This window comes from Pseudonaja textilis, chromosome 11 (genome assembly GCF_049901715.1).
Source record: "Pseudonaja textilis isolate UNSWEBS1 chromosome 11, rPseTex1.2, whole genome shotgun sequence".
Classification (NCBI taxonomy): Eukaryota; Metazoa; Chordata; class Lepidosauria; order Squamata; family Elapidae; genus Pseudonaja; species Pseudonaja textilis.
In genome coordinates, this window is record NC_142000.1 from 17,442,847 (window position 1) to 17,454,459 (window position 11,613).

Below are 11,613 nucleotides of genomic sequence, written 5' to 3' on the forward strand. Positions count from 1 at the left end.
TCAGCTTGTAGGGAAACTGATGGAGAGAGTAATTAGGCATCTAAAACTTTTTTCAATGGTTTCTAATTGCCCAGCAGGGCTACCAACTCATGGCATTAATTCTCATTTGTGTAACTCGTGATTGGATGTCCTCCTTGTTCCTACCGATCCTGCTTTTCCTTGGAATATTTGTGGGAACTCCGAGCTTCAGAACATAGTTGGGAAATTGTGGTTTGAGAACACGTAGGGCTCCAGTTGGCTTGGACTGAGATGAAAATGGCGATCTTGATGGAGCAGTAAGATGGAGGAACGTGGGCAGGAAATGAGCAGTAATTGAAAGAATTTGTGGAAAGAGATACTGATCAGAAAACAAGCTCCATCTTTTTATCAGGTTGCAGGGGTGTGGAGAATAAGGACGAGGACACATCCATACATCATCCGGAGTCGTTCTTGGGTCATCTGAGGATGTGGCTCTAATCCTAGAACAAATGTTTATGTGGAGGTGAGATCTGAATAAAACAACAGGGTTTAGAAAGCTGGTGGCCAGCTGAATCTTGGGAACTGTCTCCGTTTTGAAATAATCACATCAGAGGTGGTGTATGAGATTTAGTTTGGTGGTTTTGATATATAATGAACCTTCCCAGCTTGTTTCCTAATATTGCAGTTGGAGGGAAAGTCATTGCTGCTGACAGATTCTCCCTTTCGAATGTGCAGTGCAATAAAACCTACATGGCAATCGCTGTCCGTCCCTTTCCTTGCTCTTTCTGTTTTCTCTGTTTCATTCATCGTGATTCTGGCATTTTGATAACCACGCTCTAAAAGGTCTCCGGCAGTACTATGAAAAGCGAACTTTAAGCCATTGCCCTGCAGAAGGAACTCAACAGAAGTGAAATCATTTCGTTTTGAGGCCGTGTTTTCTATATGTCTGCACAGACTTTGGTGTTGTAAGCAAGACATTAAAAGTGTCGTCTCTTGCTTTCCCCTGGGGCTGAGATTGTCACACAGAATAGCATTTGAATCCACACGAGAACTGAATTGAATTTTTATCTTGACCTGAATTGCCTCTTTCAAGGTTCAGGATTTATTTCGTCTGCCATTGTAACAAACTTAACGTTCTGCATTGGCTTGCACAATTTTTAGGAAAACAAAAATAAAAAGATTTTGTGATTTGAGTGCAGTTGTCTCATAGAGCGTCTCAACTGAGAGTTTTAGGAAATTTTTCAGATTGTGTGTGTGAAGCCTTAATTTCTTCAAACGAGAAAAAAAAATGGTACCCTATATTATTTCTGTACTAATATTTATTAAACTCATCATTTTTGTGGCTGTGTAATTTATTTAGAATGCTGGAAAGGCATCCATGGTTTTGAGGGAAAATGATGACCACATTAAAAATTTTGTACTTTACTAACTGCTTTTGGGGATAGAAGAGAAGAACTTTTATATATGGTGTAAGAGAAAAGAGGGTTATAGAATTGAAGAAGCTTTAGATTTAAGCATACAGACCTAAGAATTACAGCCTAAAAACTTATTTATGCTGAATCCTCTCATAGGTTTTCCCGTTACGTACGTGAGCATTGGGCCTGGCATTTTGAAAGACTCCAATGTGCAAAGAAAATGACTGGAATAAATAACCCTTTGATACATTCCCAGAAGGCGTCCTCCAAAATAAGGAATTTTTACAGAGAATGTAAGAAAATGGATTTTTTGTTCCAGATGTTGAAAAGCTCCTCCTTAGAACAGAACGGCCTTGTGCACTATTGCATTTATAGTTGCTGTTTGCAGCTTCGGGGCCTTTCGTAAATGAGCGTCATCGGCATGTCCCACCCGGTGGAGAACGGAAGATGGGCAAACTTTGCTTCTAGTGCTCTTGTGTAAGATGGACCGATGGACGGTCTAGATCAGGGGTGCCAAACTCGTCTCGTCACGGCATCGTCATGTGATATATCGTGATTTCCCCCCTTTGCTAAACTGGGCATGGCGATGGCCAGTGCATGACGCATCCGGCCCGTGGGCCGAGATTTTGATATTCCTGGTCTAGATAGCCCAAAATCTGACAGCCAAAACATTCCTCTATGATCTTAGGCCTGTTATAGGCTTCTGGTTATCAGAGCTGCCATAGACACACAACACTGCATACCTTTTCATTGCCTGAAAAGTTTTAGTGCCCTCATTGCACATTCTCAACACCAATTTCAACTGTGGGTTTCTAAGCATAGGTGCATTTGAAACAAACCTACTTTTTGATTCCTTTATTATCTTGATGTTTGAAAGACAACCTTGTATCCATTTTTGTTTGCAGCTACATTAGGTTAAATGTATATATTTATATATATATATACATATATGCTCCAGATGCCACCTTGTGGAATTAATACACAACTGCTGTAATAATAACACCCCCTCTTTTTAAAAAAAGGGAGGAAGTGAACATTGGAATGCTTTGTAGTAGCATTTGGAATGCAACTGCACCACATTAATTTTTCTAAGTGCCAATTAATTTGTTCGTGTATACCCAGATGTTGTACATATTGAGGCAGTAGTATAATATCTGGGTTTTTTTTAATGCATCCAAATGTTTTAGTGCATGAGACAATTGCATTTGTACTTCATGTTTTTTCAGTAAGGTTAGCCGAAGGAAATACCATTAACTGATTAAAATATTTCACATCCTGGCTGAGCTTGTGAAATAATGAGCTCTAGTGTCTTTATGATGAAGTAAATATCCTACCCGCTTAAAATTTCTGTACAGCATTGTACAAATGAAATATTTGGGGAGATTAGAACTGCTGTCCCCTTCACTATGGATCAGTTCATTGAAGATATTAGATCTTTTCTATGGAGGCAACCATAAATTATGCTTGTAATGATAGTCCTCGAGTTAACAACTGTTGCTTTAGTAACCGTTCAAAGTTGCAACGGCACTGAAAAAGAAGGGACCACGTGTCACACTTACAAACTTCGCAGCACCCCCCTTGATCATGTGATTTAACTTTAGAGACTTTGCAAGTAAGTCATATTTATGACAGTGATGGTGTCCTGGGGTCATGTGATCACATTTTGTGACATGACAAGCGAAGCCAATAGGGAAGTCACAATCATTTTTTTCTACCTTAATTGCAGTTCTTCCCTTAACAATTGTGGCAAGAAAGGTCGTAAAATCGGACTTACTTAACTGACTTAACTGTCTCATTTAGCAACAAAAATAATTGGGTTCAATTGTGGTCGTTAAATTGGAAGCTACCAGAAGATGCCCCTTGTTCTTCATTACAAAATGGAATAGGGGAAGGGAAACAGAGTAACAGATAATCAGATTTGGAAGGGACCTTGTAGGTCATCTAGTCCAACCCCCTGCCCAAGTAGGGGACCCTACACCATTTTTGACAAATGGCAGTCCAATCTCTTCTTGAAGGTCTCAAGTGATGACGGTCTCACAAGTTCCGAGGGCAACTTCTATTCCATGTGTTGATTGTTCTCAGAAAATTTCTCCTTATTTCCAGGTTGAACCTTTCCTTGTTCAGTTTCCATCCATTGTTCCTTGCCTGGCCTTTGGGTGCTTTGGAGAATAGCTTGACCCCTTCCTCCTCTCGGGCAGCCCCTCAAATATTGGAAGACTGCTCTCCTGTCTCCCCTAGTCCTTCTCTTCACTAGACTAGCCAAGCCCAGTTCCTGTTACGGTTCTTCATATGTTTTAGCCTCCAATCATCCTCTAATCACCCTGGTTGCTCTTCTCTGTTCTTTTGCTAGAGTCTCAACATCGTTTTTATAGTGTGGTGACCAAATTACTGCTATGAAGGCTATATAGAATATGCTAGAAAGTAACAACTGCACTCTCAGTATGCTCTAGCACTATTTGAGTCCAGCCTGATAACTCCTGTTAACCTCAGTTAATCTTTTCCCCATGACCAGTAGGAGGCAAGCAATACCAAATAATTTCCTTGCAAAAATTTTTCCCACGGAATAGGCTGTGTATTGACCTTCAACAGGAGGCGTTGGAAAAATTCATTTCTGGAAAAGCAATTTTTGTTTTCTTTTTAATTGAATTTATTCTAAGGAAATTTTGACTTTGCACCTTAGTTGGTCACTAAGATTTCAAGATCACAGCAACTCATTTTTTTTCTACATTTTGCAAGATAATATCACAAGCCCTCCATGAGCGACCAAGAATAAGCATATTTGAGAGGAGAAAGTTTTAGGAAGTAAACTGGAAATCCTTTGTTTGGGGTTGTGGCTTCACTGTCTCTTGGTTCACCTCTGACTACAGAATAGTAAAATTGGGACCTTGGAGGCCTTCTAGTCCAACCCCCTTCTCAAGCAGGAAACCCTATATACCACTTCAGACAAATGATTCTCCAACCTCTTCTTAAAAACCTCCAGTTGTTGGAGCACCCACAACTTCTGGAGACAATTTGTTCCACTGATTAATCAGGAAATTTCTCCTTAGTTCTAGTTCACTTCTTTCCTTGATTAGTTTCAATCCATTGCTGCTTGTTATGCCCTCAGGTGCTTTGGAGAATAACCCCTCTCTTCTCTGTGGCAGCCCCTTAGATATTGGAACACTGCTATCGTGTCACCCGCTAATCCTTTTCATTAAATGCTCTGGTCATCAGGTCCCATCCAAACAGATCACCTTGAGGGAATTTGGCTCTGGATTGAAGGAGGGGGAAAAATGGACTTTTAATAAAGCCATTTACCTGCCATCCAAATGCCTGGCAGGCAGAAGTAAAGGAGCAAAGCCAGTTGGCCGAAGTCCCTCCTGAAACAAGAATTTATTTTAACCAGAGCGGAGGCATTTGAAGGACCAGCCTTGGAAAACACCCACTGGCTGAGTTCATTCAACTCTCGAAAAGAGTCTGAGGTTCATCTTTAGCTCCTGAGCCACCATTTTTATCTGACCTCTGCTTATCCGTGACAAAACATCTACGCAACAATGTCTTGTACGGCAACGTAGACTTATTGGGTTGGTTCTTTTGTTGTGGCTCTCCTAGTCGGCGTGACTGATTTGCAGCGTTCCACTGTTGCTTCAACATCTTTTCTCAGAACATAAAAAGTGAGTAGATGTCAAGTCAGTCATTTGTGAGACTACTTCTCGTTTTCTTCTTCGTTGAGATGTATATCTTGCTTTTCCTCCAGGGATTATTTACAGTTTTTTCCATACAAAAATAGACCTGTAAGGGCAGCTGAGTTTAAAAAAAAAAAATCAGCTAAGGCTAAGAAATCATGATGTAACTGAAGGTTGACACTAATCCTGACCTAGTCCTACTCTATAGCCACTCTGGTATATCCCTCTCGCTCTTTGCTTAGATGTTCCTTAGTTTCTATCTTTTATAGCAGAGGTCTCCATAGCTGGCTGAGGAATTCTGGGAGTTGAAGTCCACAAGTCTTGAAGTTGCCAAGTTTGGATACCCTTGTTTTATAGGGACAAAACAAAGGTTTGAGGGTAGCTTGGTTCACATTTTGCCTATCCATGGCTGTTCTACCATGACTGATGGAAGAAAATGTGTTAGCTGGATGCACACATAATATTAAGACATAAACTCTGATTTAGTACACAGTGATGGGTTCCCTCGGTGGGCTAAGGTGTGAATCATGGTTGATAAATCCCAATGGGTGGATTCCACCTGATATGAAAGTGGATTCCACCTTCCTCTTCATCATCACCCAGCCTCACGATCCATCATGATTTCAAGTGATGGGTGAACTTAGACACTGGCCAAAGAGTAACGTGTCTTGTGTTGCAGTTCTGTTTAAACTATTTCAGTTTAAAGTGGATCTTTCTCAGCCCTACAAAGAATTCCATCAAAACTGAAGCCTTCTGAGTTAATCTTTTTCTTTCTGTCTCTTATTGCACATTGTAATAGTAATAATAATAATAATAATAATAATAATAATAATAATAATAATAAAGATTATATATAGAAAGAGCATTTTTTTGATCTCAAGACCATGCACGTGATTGGCAAAAACCCAAACAATAACAACATAAAAACCCCTACTTCCAGGGCTCAATTACAAATAATCATTGAATTATGCAGCATTTAAATGTATAAAGAGTTAGTCAATCATAATTATTAATAAATGCCAAAAGATGAACCTCTGCTTCTTCCACCATCCCTCTGTTACCTTTTCCAAACCAGATAATGATCTAAGATCATGAAAATGGAAGAACAGCTGTTAAAAATGTAAGCAAAGCCCAATATCGTATGGAATCCGTCTCATAAATCCTTACCTCTAGGCCCCCATTATTGCAATCATATGGGCTCTTCCCTAATGGCTTTTCTCTCTGAATATCTAAAGAGGTAGCAATGTGTAACTGATTATCTCCTGAAAGAGAAGTCCTGGGGATCAAGTTAGCCCTCCTGAGATTTCTGCTTGATTGTGCAGCAGGGATGGCATGGAGGGGATTTAAGAGAAATCCAAATGTTGTAAAAAGATGTGGGCGAAGGATGCTTTGGAGAAGCAGCAGCTGGGAGGTGCCACCACATCTCAGCGGCTTTGGAAGTTAGAAATTGCAAAGCAGTGGCCTCCAACGTTTTGGGCACCGGGAAACAGTTCCACAGAGAAACGTTTTTTTCTGTGGACCAGAGAAGGCATGGTTTTGCATGCTGCCTGCATCCCACGGAAGGAGGCTTGGCTTGTTGGTGGCATGCTGTGGACCAGTGCTGGCCCATGGACCGGAGGTTGGGGACCCCTGTTGTAGAGAACAATCGTAGCTTGGTGTGTAAATTTAGCCAGGGGTTTGTCCTCCAAGCTTGCTGCTCATCTCTTGGACGTTTTATTATCAAACTAGGTAACATCATCAGCAGGGATTTTGGCTGAAAGGTCTTATTCGTTTGTATAGCTGGTCAGTTGGTCTTGTGACCAGTTGAATCGCAAGATTCAGAGTCCCAGATTCAGTCAACAACCTCTCTTATCAAACATGGCTTAGGATAAATATATATATAAAAAATGTGTGAGAGATGTTACCGGAAGTAAATGAGGATTGCACAATCAGGATTGTGTACTGGTCCCCAACCCGGCATGTAACAGCAATAGCACTTAGACTTGTATACCGCTTCACAGTGCTTTCCTCTGCCATAGCAGGACCCCTAATCATTATATATGAGATATCATTCAGAACCAGCTCCTTGCCAAACCTGTGGTCCTTAGCTACGGTCATCCCTACCTTCAAAAAAGGTGACCCCAGCCTGGTTGAAAACTATAGACCAATCTCACTGTGTTGTGTCACATGTAAAGTCATGGAATCAATCATTAACCAATTCATCACCCTCCACTTAGAGTCAAACAACCTACTCTCCAAAAAACAATTTGGTTTCAGGAAAAAATCATCCTGCAGTCTTTAACTCCTACACTGCAAAAACATATGGACTACTCTACTTGACCAGGGTAAAGCTATAGATGCAATTTACATAGATTTCTGCAAAGCCTTTGATTCAGTGGTACACGACAAACTTCTGTTAAAACTAAACTCTTACGGCATTTCCGGATCCCTTCATAAATGGATTACTACGTTCCTGTCAAACAGGCAACAAATAGTAAAAATAGGGAGCACTATATCAAACCATGCTCCAGTTAACAGCAGTGTCCCCCAAGGCAGCATTCTAGGACCCACACTCTTTATACTCTATATAAATGACCTTTTCAATCACCTTATTAGCAACTGCATCCTCTTTGCGGATGACATAAAACTATTCAAGACCACCGACAATGCTACTATCCTTCAAAGTGACCTTGATTATGTGTCTGAATGGTCAAACATCTGGCAACTCCAAATCTCGACCAACAAATGCTCTGTCCTACACATTGGTAAAAGAAAATCAGTACACCAAATACAAACTAGGTGATGATCCTCACTCTGCCAAGGATCTTGGAGTACTCATATCAAATGACCTAAGTGCCAGAGCTCACTGTAACAGCATTGTCAAAAAAGGCTTTAAGAGTTGTAAATCTAATCTTATGAAGCTTCTCCTCTGGAAATATCGAATTTCTAACTAGAGCATACAAAATTTTTGCCAGACCAATACTTGAATACAGCTCATCAGTCTGGAATCTGCACTGCATATCGGACATTAATACAATCGAGCGAGTCCAGAAGTATTTCACGAGAAGAGTACTACACTCCTCTGCTCGCAACAGAATACCCTATAACACCAGATTTTGAGCTTGGACAACTTGAACTACACCACCTATGGTTAGACTTAAGCGTAGCACACCACATTATCTGCTACAAGGTTCTATCAGTCAATGACTACTTCACCTTCAACCACAACAATACAAGAGCACACAACAGATACAAATTCAATGTAAACCTCTTCAAACTCGATTTCAGAAAGTACGACTTCAGCAACAGAGTGGTCAGTGCTTGGAATGCACTACCTGACTCTAACCCCCACTCCTTTAACCTCAAACTAACCACTATTGACCTCACCCCATTCCTAAGAGGTCTGTAAGGGGGGTGCATAAGCGCACCATCGTGCCTACCATCCCTATCCTATTGTCTTCATTTATTCGTACCTATTTCTTGTATTCTTACTCATGTTTATACTTATACCTATTATCTTGTAAGCGATTGGCAAAATAAGTAAATAAATAAAAAACAAAAGTCAAAGGCGACCAATACATGTTACAATCCTCCTAGCTCCCCCCCCCAAAAAAAAATCACCCCCTCCAGTCATACCATCTTCTCTGCAATCTTCTCATTCTGTTGCACGAGTGCCTCCACATGTGATGGCATTTGCACCAACCATGCATCAGGTGAAGCGGAAGAGAGAGAAGCGGAAGGCCCAGGCCAGCAGCTGTGATCTTCCCTGGCTGGGGCGCAAAAGTTGCTTTGTGATAAATAGACCTCTGTGAATATATTTCCTCCATCTTCCTTCTTTCAACTCTCCAAGTGGGAGGCCGTTTTTCATGAGGTCATCTTCCCACACCGGTGTCATTTTCTACCAAGGTGCCGTATATCACCTCTTGGAGGTGAGGGTGTTGCTGGTTGTTGAACACAGATGAGTCCGTCATGCTCCATCTGCCTTGATTTTATTTAGGGTTCCCTCAAGGGCTGGGGAAGGTGGAGAGGGAATAATAATGCTTCATTCCATCTGCTTTTCCTACAGTCAGCCCCCCTTTGAATTATCACATGTTCCGAGTGGCTGGCATATGCTATCACATAAAGTGACACGGAAGTGTTGTTCTCCAGCTGTTGTGTTGACATAGTATCCAGCCAGTCATTAACTTCCAAGAACCAGGAAGGGAAAGGTGTAGCTGAGGTGAAATAAATTGGGGGTTATTTCTGAGAATTGTCAAAGGAAGGGAATTTTTCCTCCGCCCTATCTATTATTTATGCTAGATCCCAAATCTGGAATTGACACCTAAATCTGGAATTGACACCCAAATCTGGAACTGACACCCAAATCTACGTTGGTGAGTAATAGAAATTATAGGGGGTCCTTGGCTTACGACTCCAACTTTAATTTAAAATCGGTGCTAACTAGCAACCCAGGGCTAGCACAGGTAGTTTCTGACTTACAATCTTTCATGACCATACAAAGTTACAACAGTCCTGAATTTTTTTTCAGACTTATGACAGTTGCAGCATTCCCATGGTCACGTGATCCAAATTTGGAAACTTGGCAACTTGGCATGTATTTATCCCAGGGTCATGTGATCATCTTTTGTGACCCTTGAAAGCAAAGTCTGGGAGAGACAGATTCACTTAACACAACCATGTGGTTAACTTAATAACCGCAGTGATTCACTTAACAACGGTGTGAAGAAAGGTTATAAAAATGGGGCAAAACTCACTGAACCGCTGCCTTGCTTAGCAACGGAAATTTTGAGCTCAACTGTGGTTGTAAGTCAAGGGTAAGTCAATTGTGGTCCCCAAGCTCTCGAACAAAGCAACGTTTTCGGAAAAGCAATGACATGGGTATTTCAGAAGGAACAATGTTCCATAGAGAAAGGGCCACCACCAAGAAATTCCTTTTTCTGTGGTTCCATCAGAGGTACATTCCTAATTGATGGGACCTGCAATGTGTGTCATGCCCCTGTCAGAATCTGACTCGGAGGGGGAAGCCCAACAGCTGACAGGGAGTGGGAGTGTGGCTTCATTGGCTGTGGAAGAAACTGGGGAAGGGCAAAGTCTGGCTGGGCAGAGCAGGGAAGAGGTAGAACAAGGGAGAGGGAATTCAGAGGAAGACCAAGGCCCACCGTCTCTTCATCCTAGGGCACACAGGGAGGAACGGAGAAGGGAGCAACAGGGGTTGCATGGCTTATGTGGGAGGAAAGGGCCCTGATTCCCTACATTAACGGCAGCTGGGAACACAGTGTATAAAGAAGGAAGCTGCGCACAGCAAGTTGTGAATTTATCTGGTATTGTCGTGGCTTATCTGTGTTCCCGTTGACTTCCCAACTCTGTGAGTTTTGCTGTGCTTTCAAGTCTTGGATGTTGGGGGCAAAGTTGGAGATATTAAAGGGACTCTTATTGTTTATTTGACAGTGTTGCCTTTGTGCCACGCCCCTGGCCATCACAACATGCTTCATTATATGATTAGTTGAAAACTGAATGGCCAATATCTAAAGATGCTACAGCTTTCTTCTGAATGTAGGCCATGGAATTGATTAATCTAATTAGATTAAATAGCAGTTCTTCTCTTCAATTTCAGGGTTTTAACTCCAATATATAGCTCCCACCTCCAAGGTGATCTTAACAAGATAAAGCAATGTCTGTATATGCCCAACTCTTTCAGTTAAACTTAATTTCTAAATTCCTTATAAGAAAAAGTCTGCAGGTTTTTCTTAACATCGCATCTCAGTCACGCATGGTTTGACTTTTTTTTTTTTTAATATATACCGGTATTTGCATTATTGGCATATTAAAAAAGAATGTTGTTTTTTTTTGCCAAAGCTTTGAATTCTTCAATATGACTTAATGCTTGCTGTTTTGCAATATGACAGCAGCACCGAGTTCACGCCGGTATGTTGCAATGCGAGTAGCTTTTTTTTTTTTTTTTTGGCAGTCATTATTTTATTACATCCTACGACTTATGAGTTCCAGCTGTAGCCTCCTGCTTTCATGTCTTGTGATCCCCTGTCTGCCATATGAATTGTTGATTAGATTCCCTTTGATTCAGTTGATTACCATGAATAATAGGGCAAGGAATGCTATCAGCATTTTGACTTTAACTATAACTGTTACAATTAATTATAGGTTTAATTAGCATACATGCCTGGCAGCCGAGAATATAGCATTTCATAGTTAACAGATGACCCTGGAGCTTTAGCAGGAAGTATGACACCAAAGCTTTTGTGATGGAGAATTATTAATAAATGGCTTCTATTGTTTGATGTTCTTATTTATACAAATTAGCAAGCACTACATAATCAACTTAAACTGTATAATTTATAATAATTGATTTCATTTTGACTGACCACCGGTCAGTCTCTGGAAGAAAAATGGGCCTATTAGGATAACTTTAATCCTAAACATAGCTAATGAATCCTATTACTTTAAGGTCATATTTGAAGCTTTTGTTAATTGTCAGAACCATTTTAAATTGATTAGAGCTAAATTAAATCAATGTAATGTTTAGAGAAAACAATATTTCTAATGGATGAGGCTGGGCTGACCTCAAATAAACATATTTA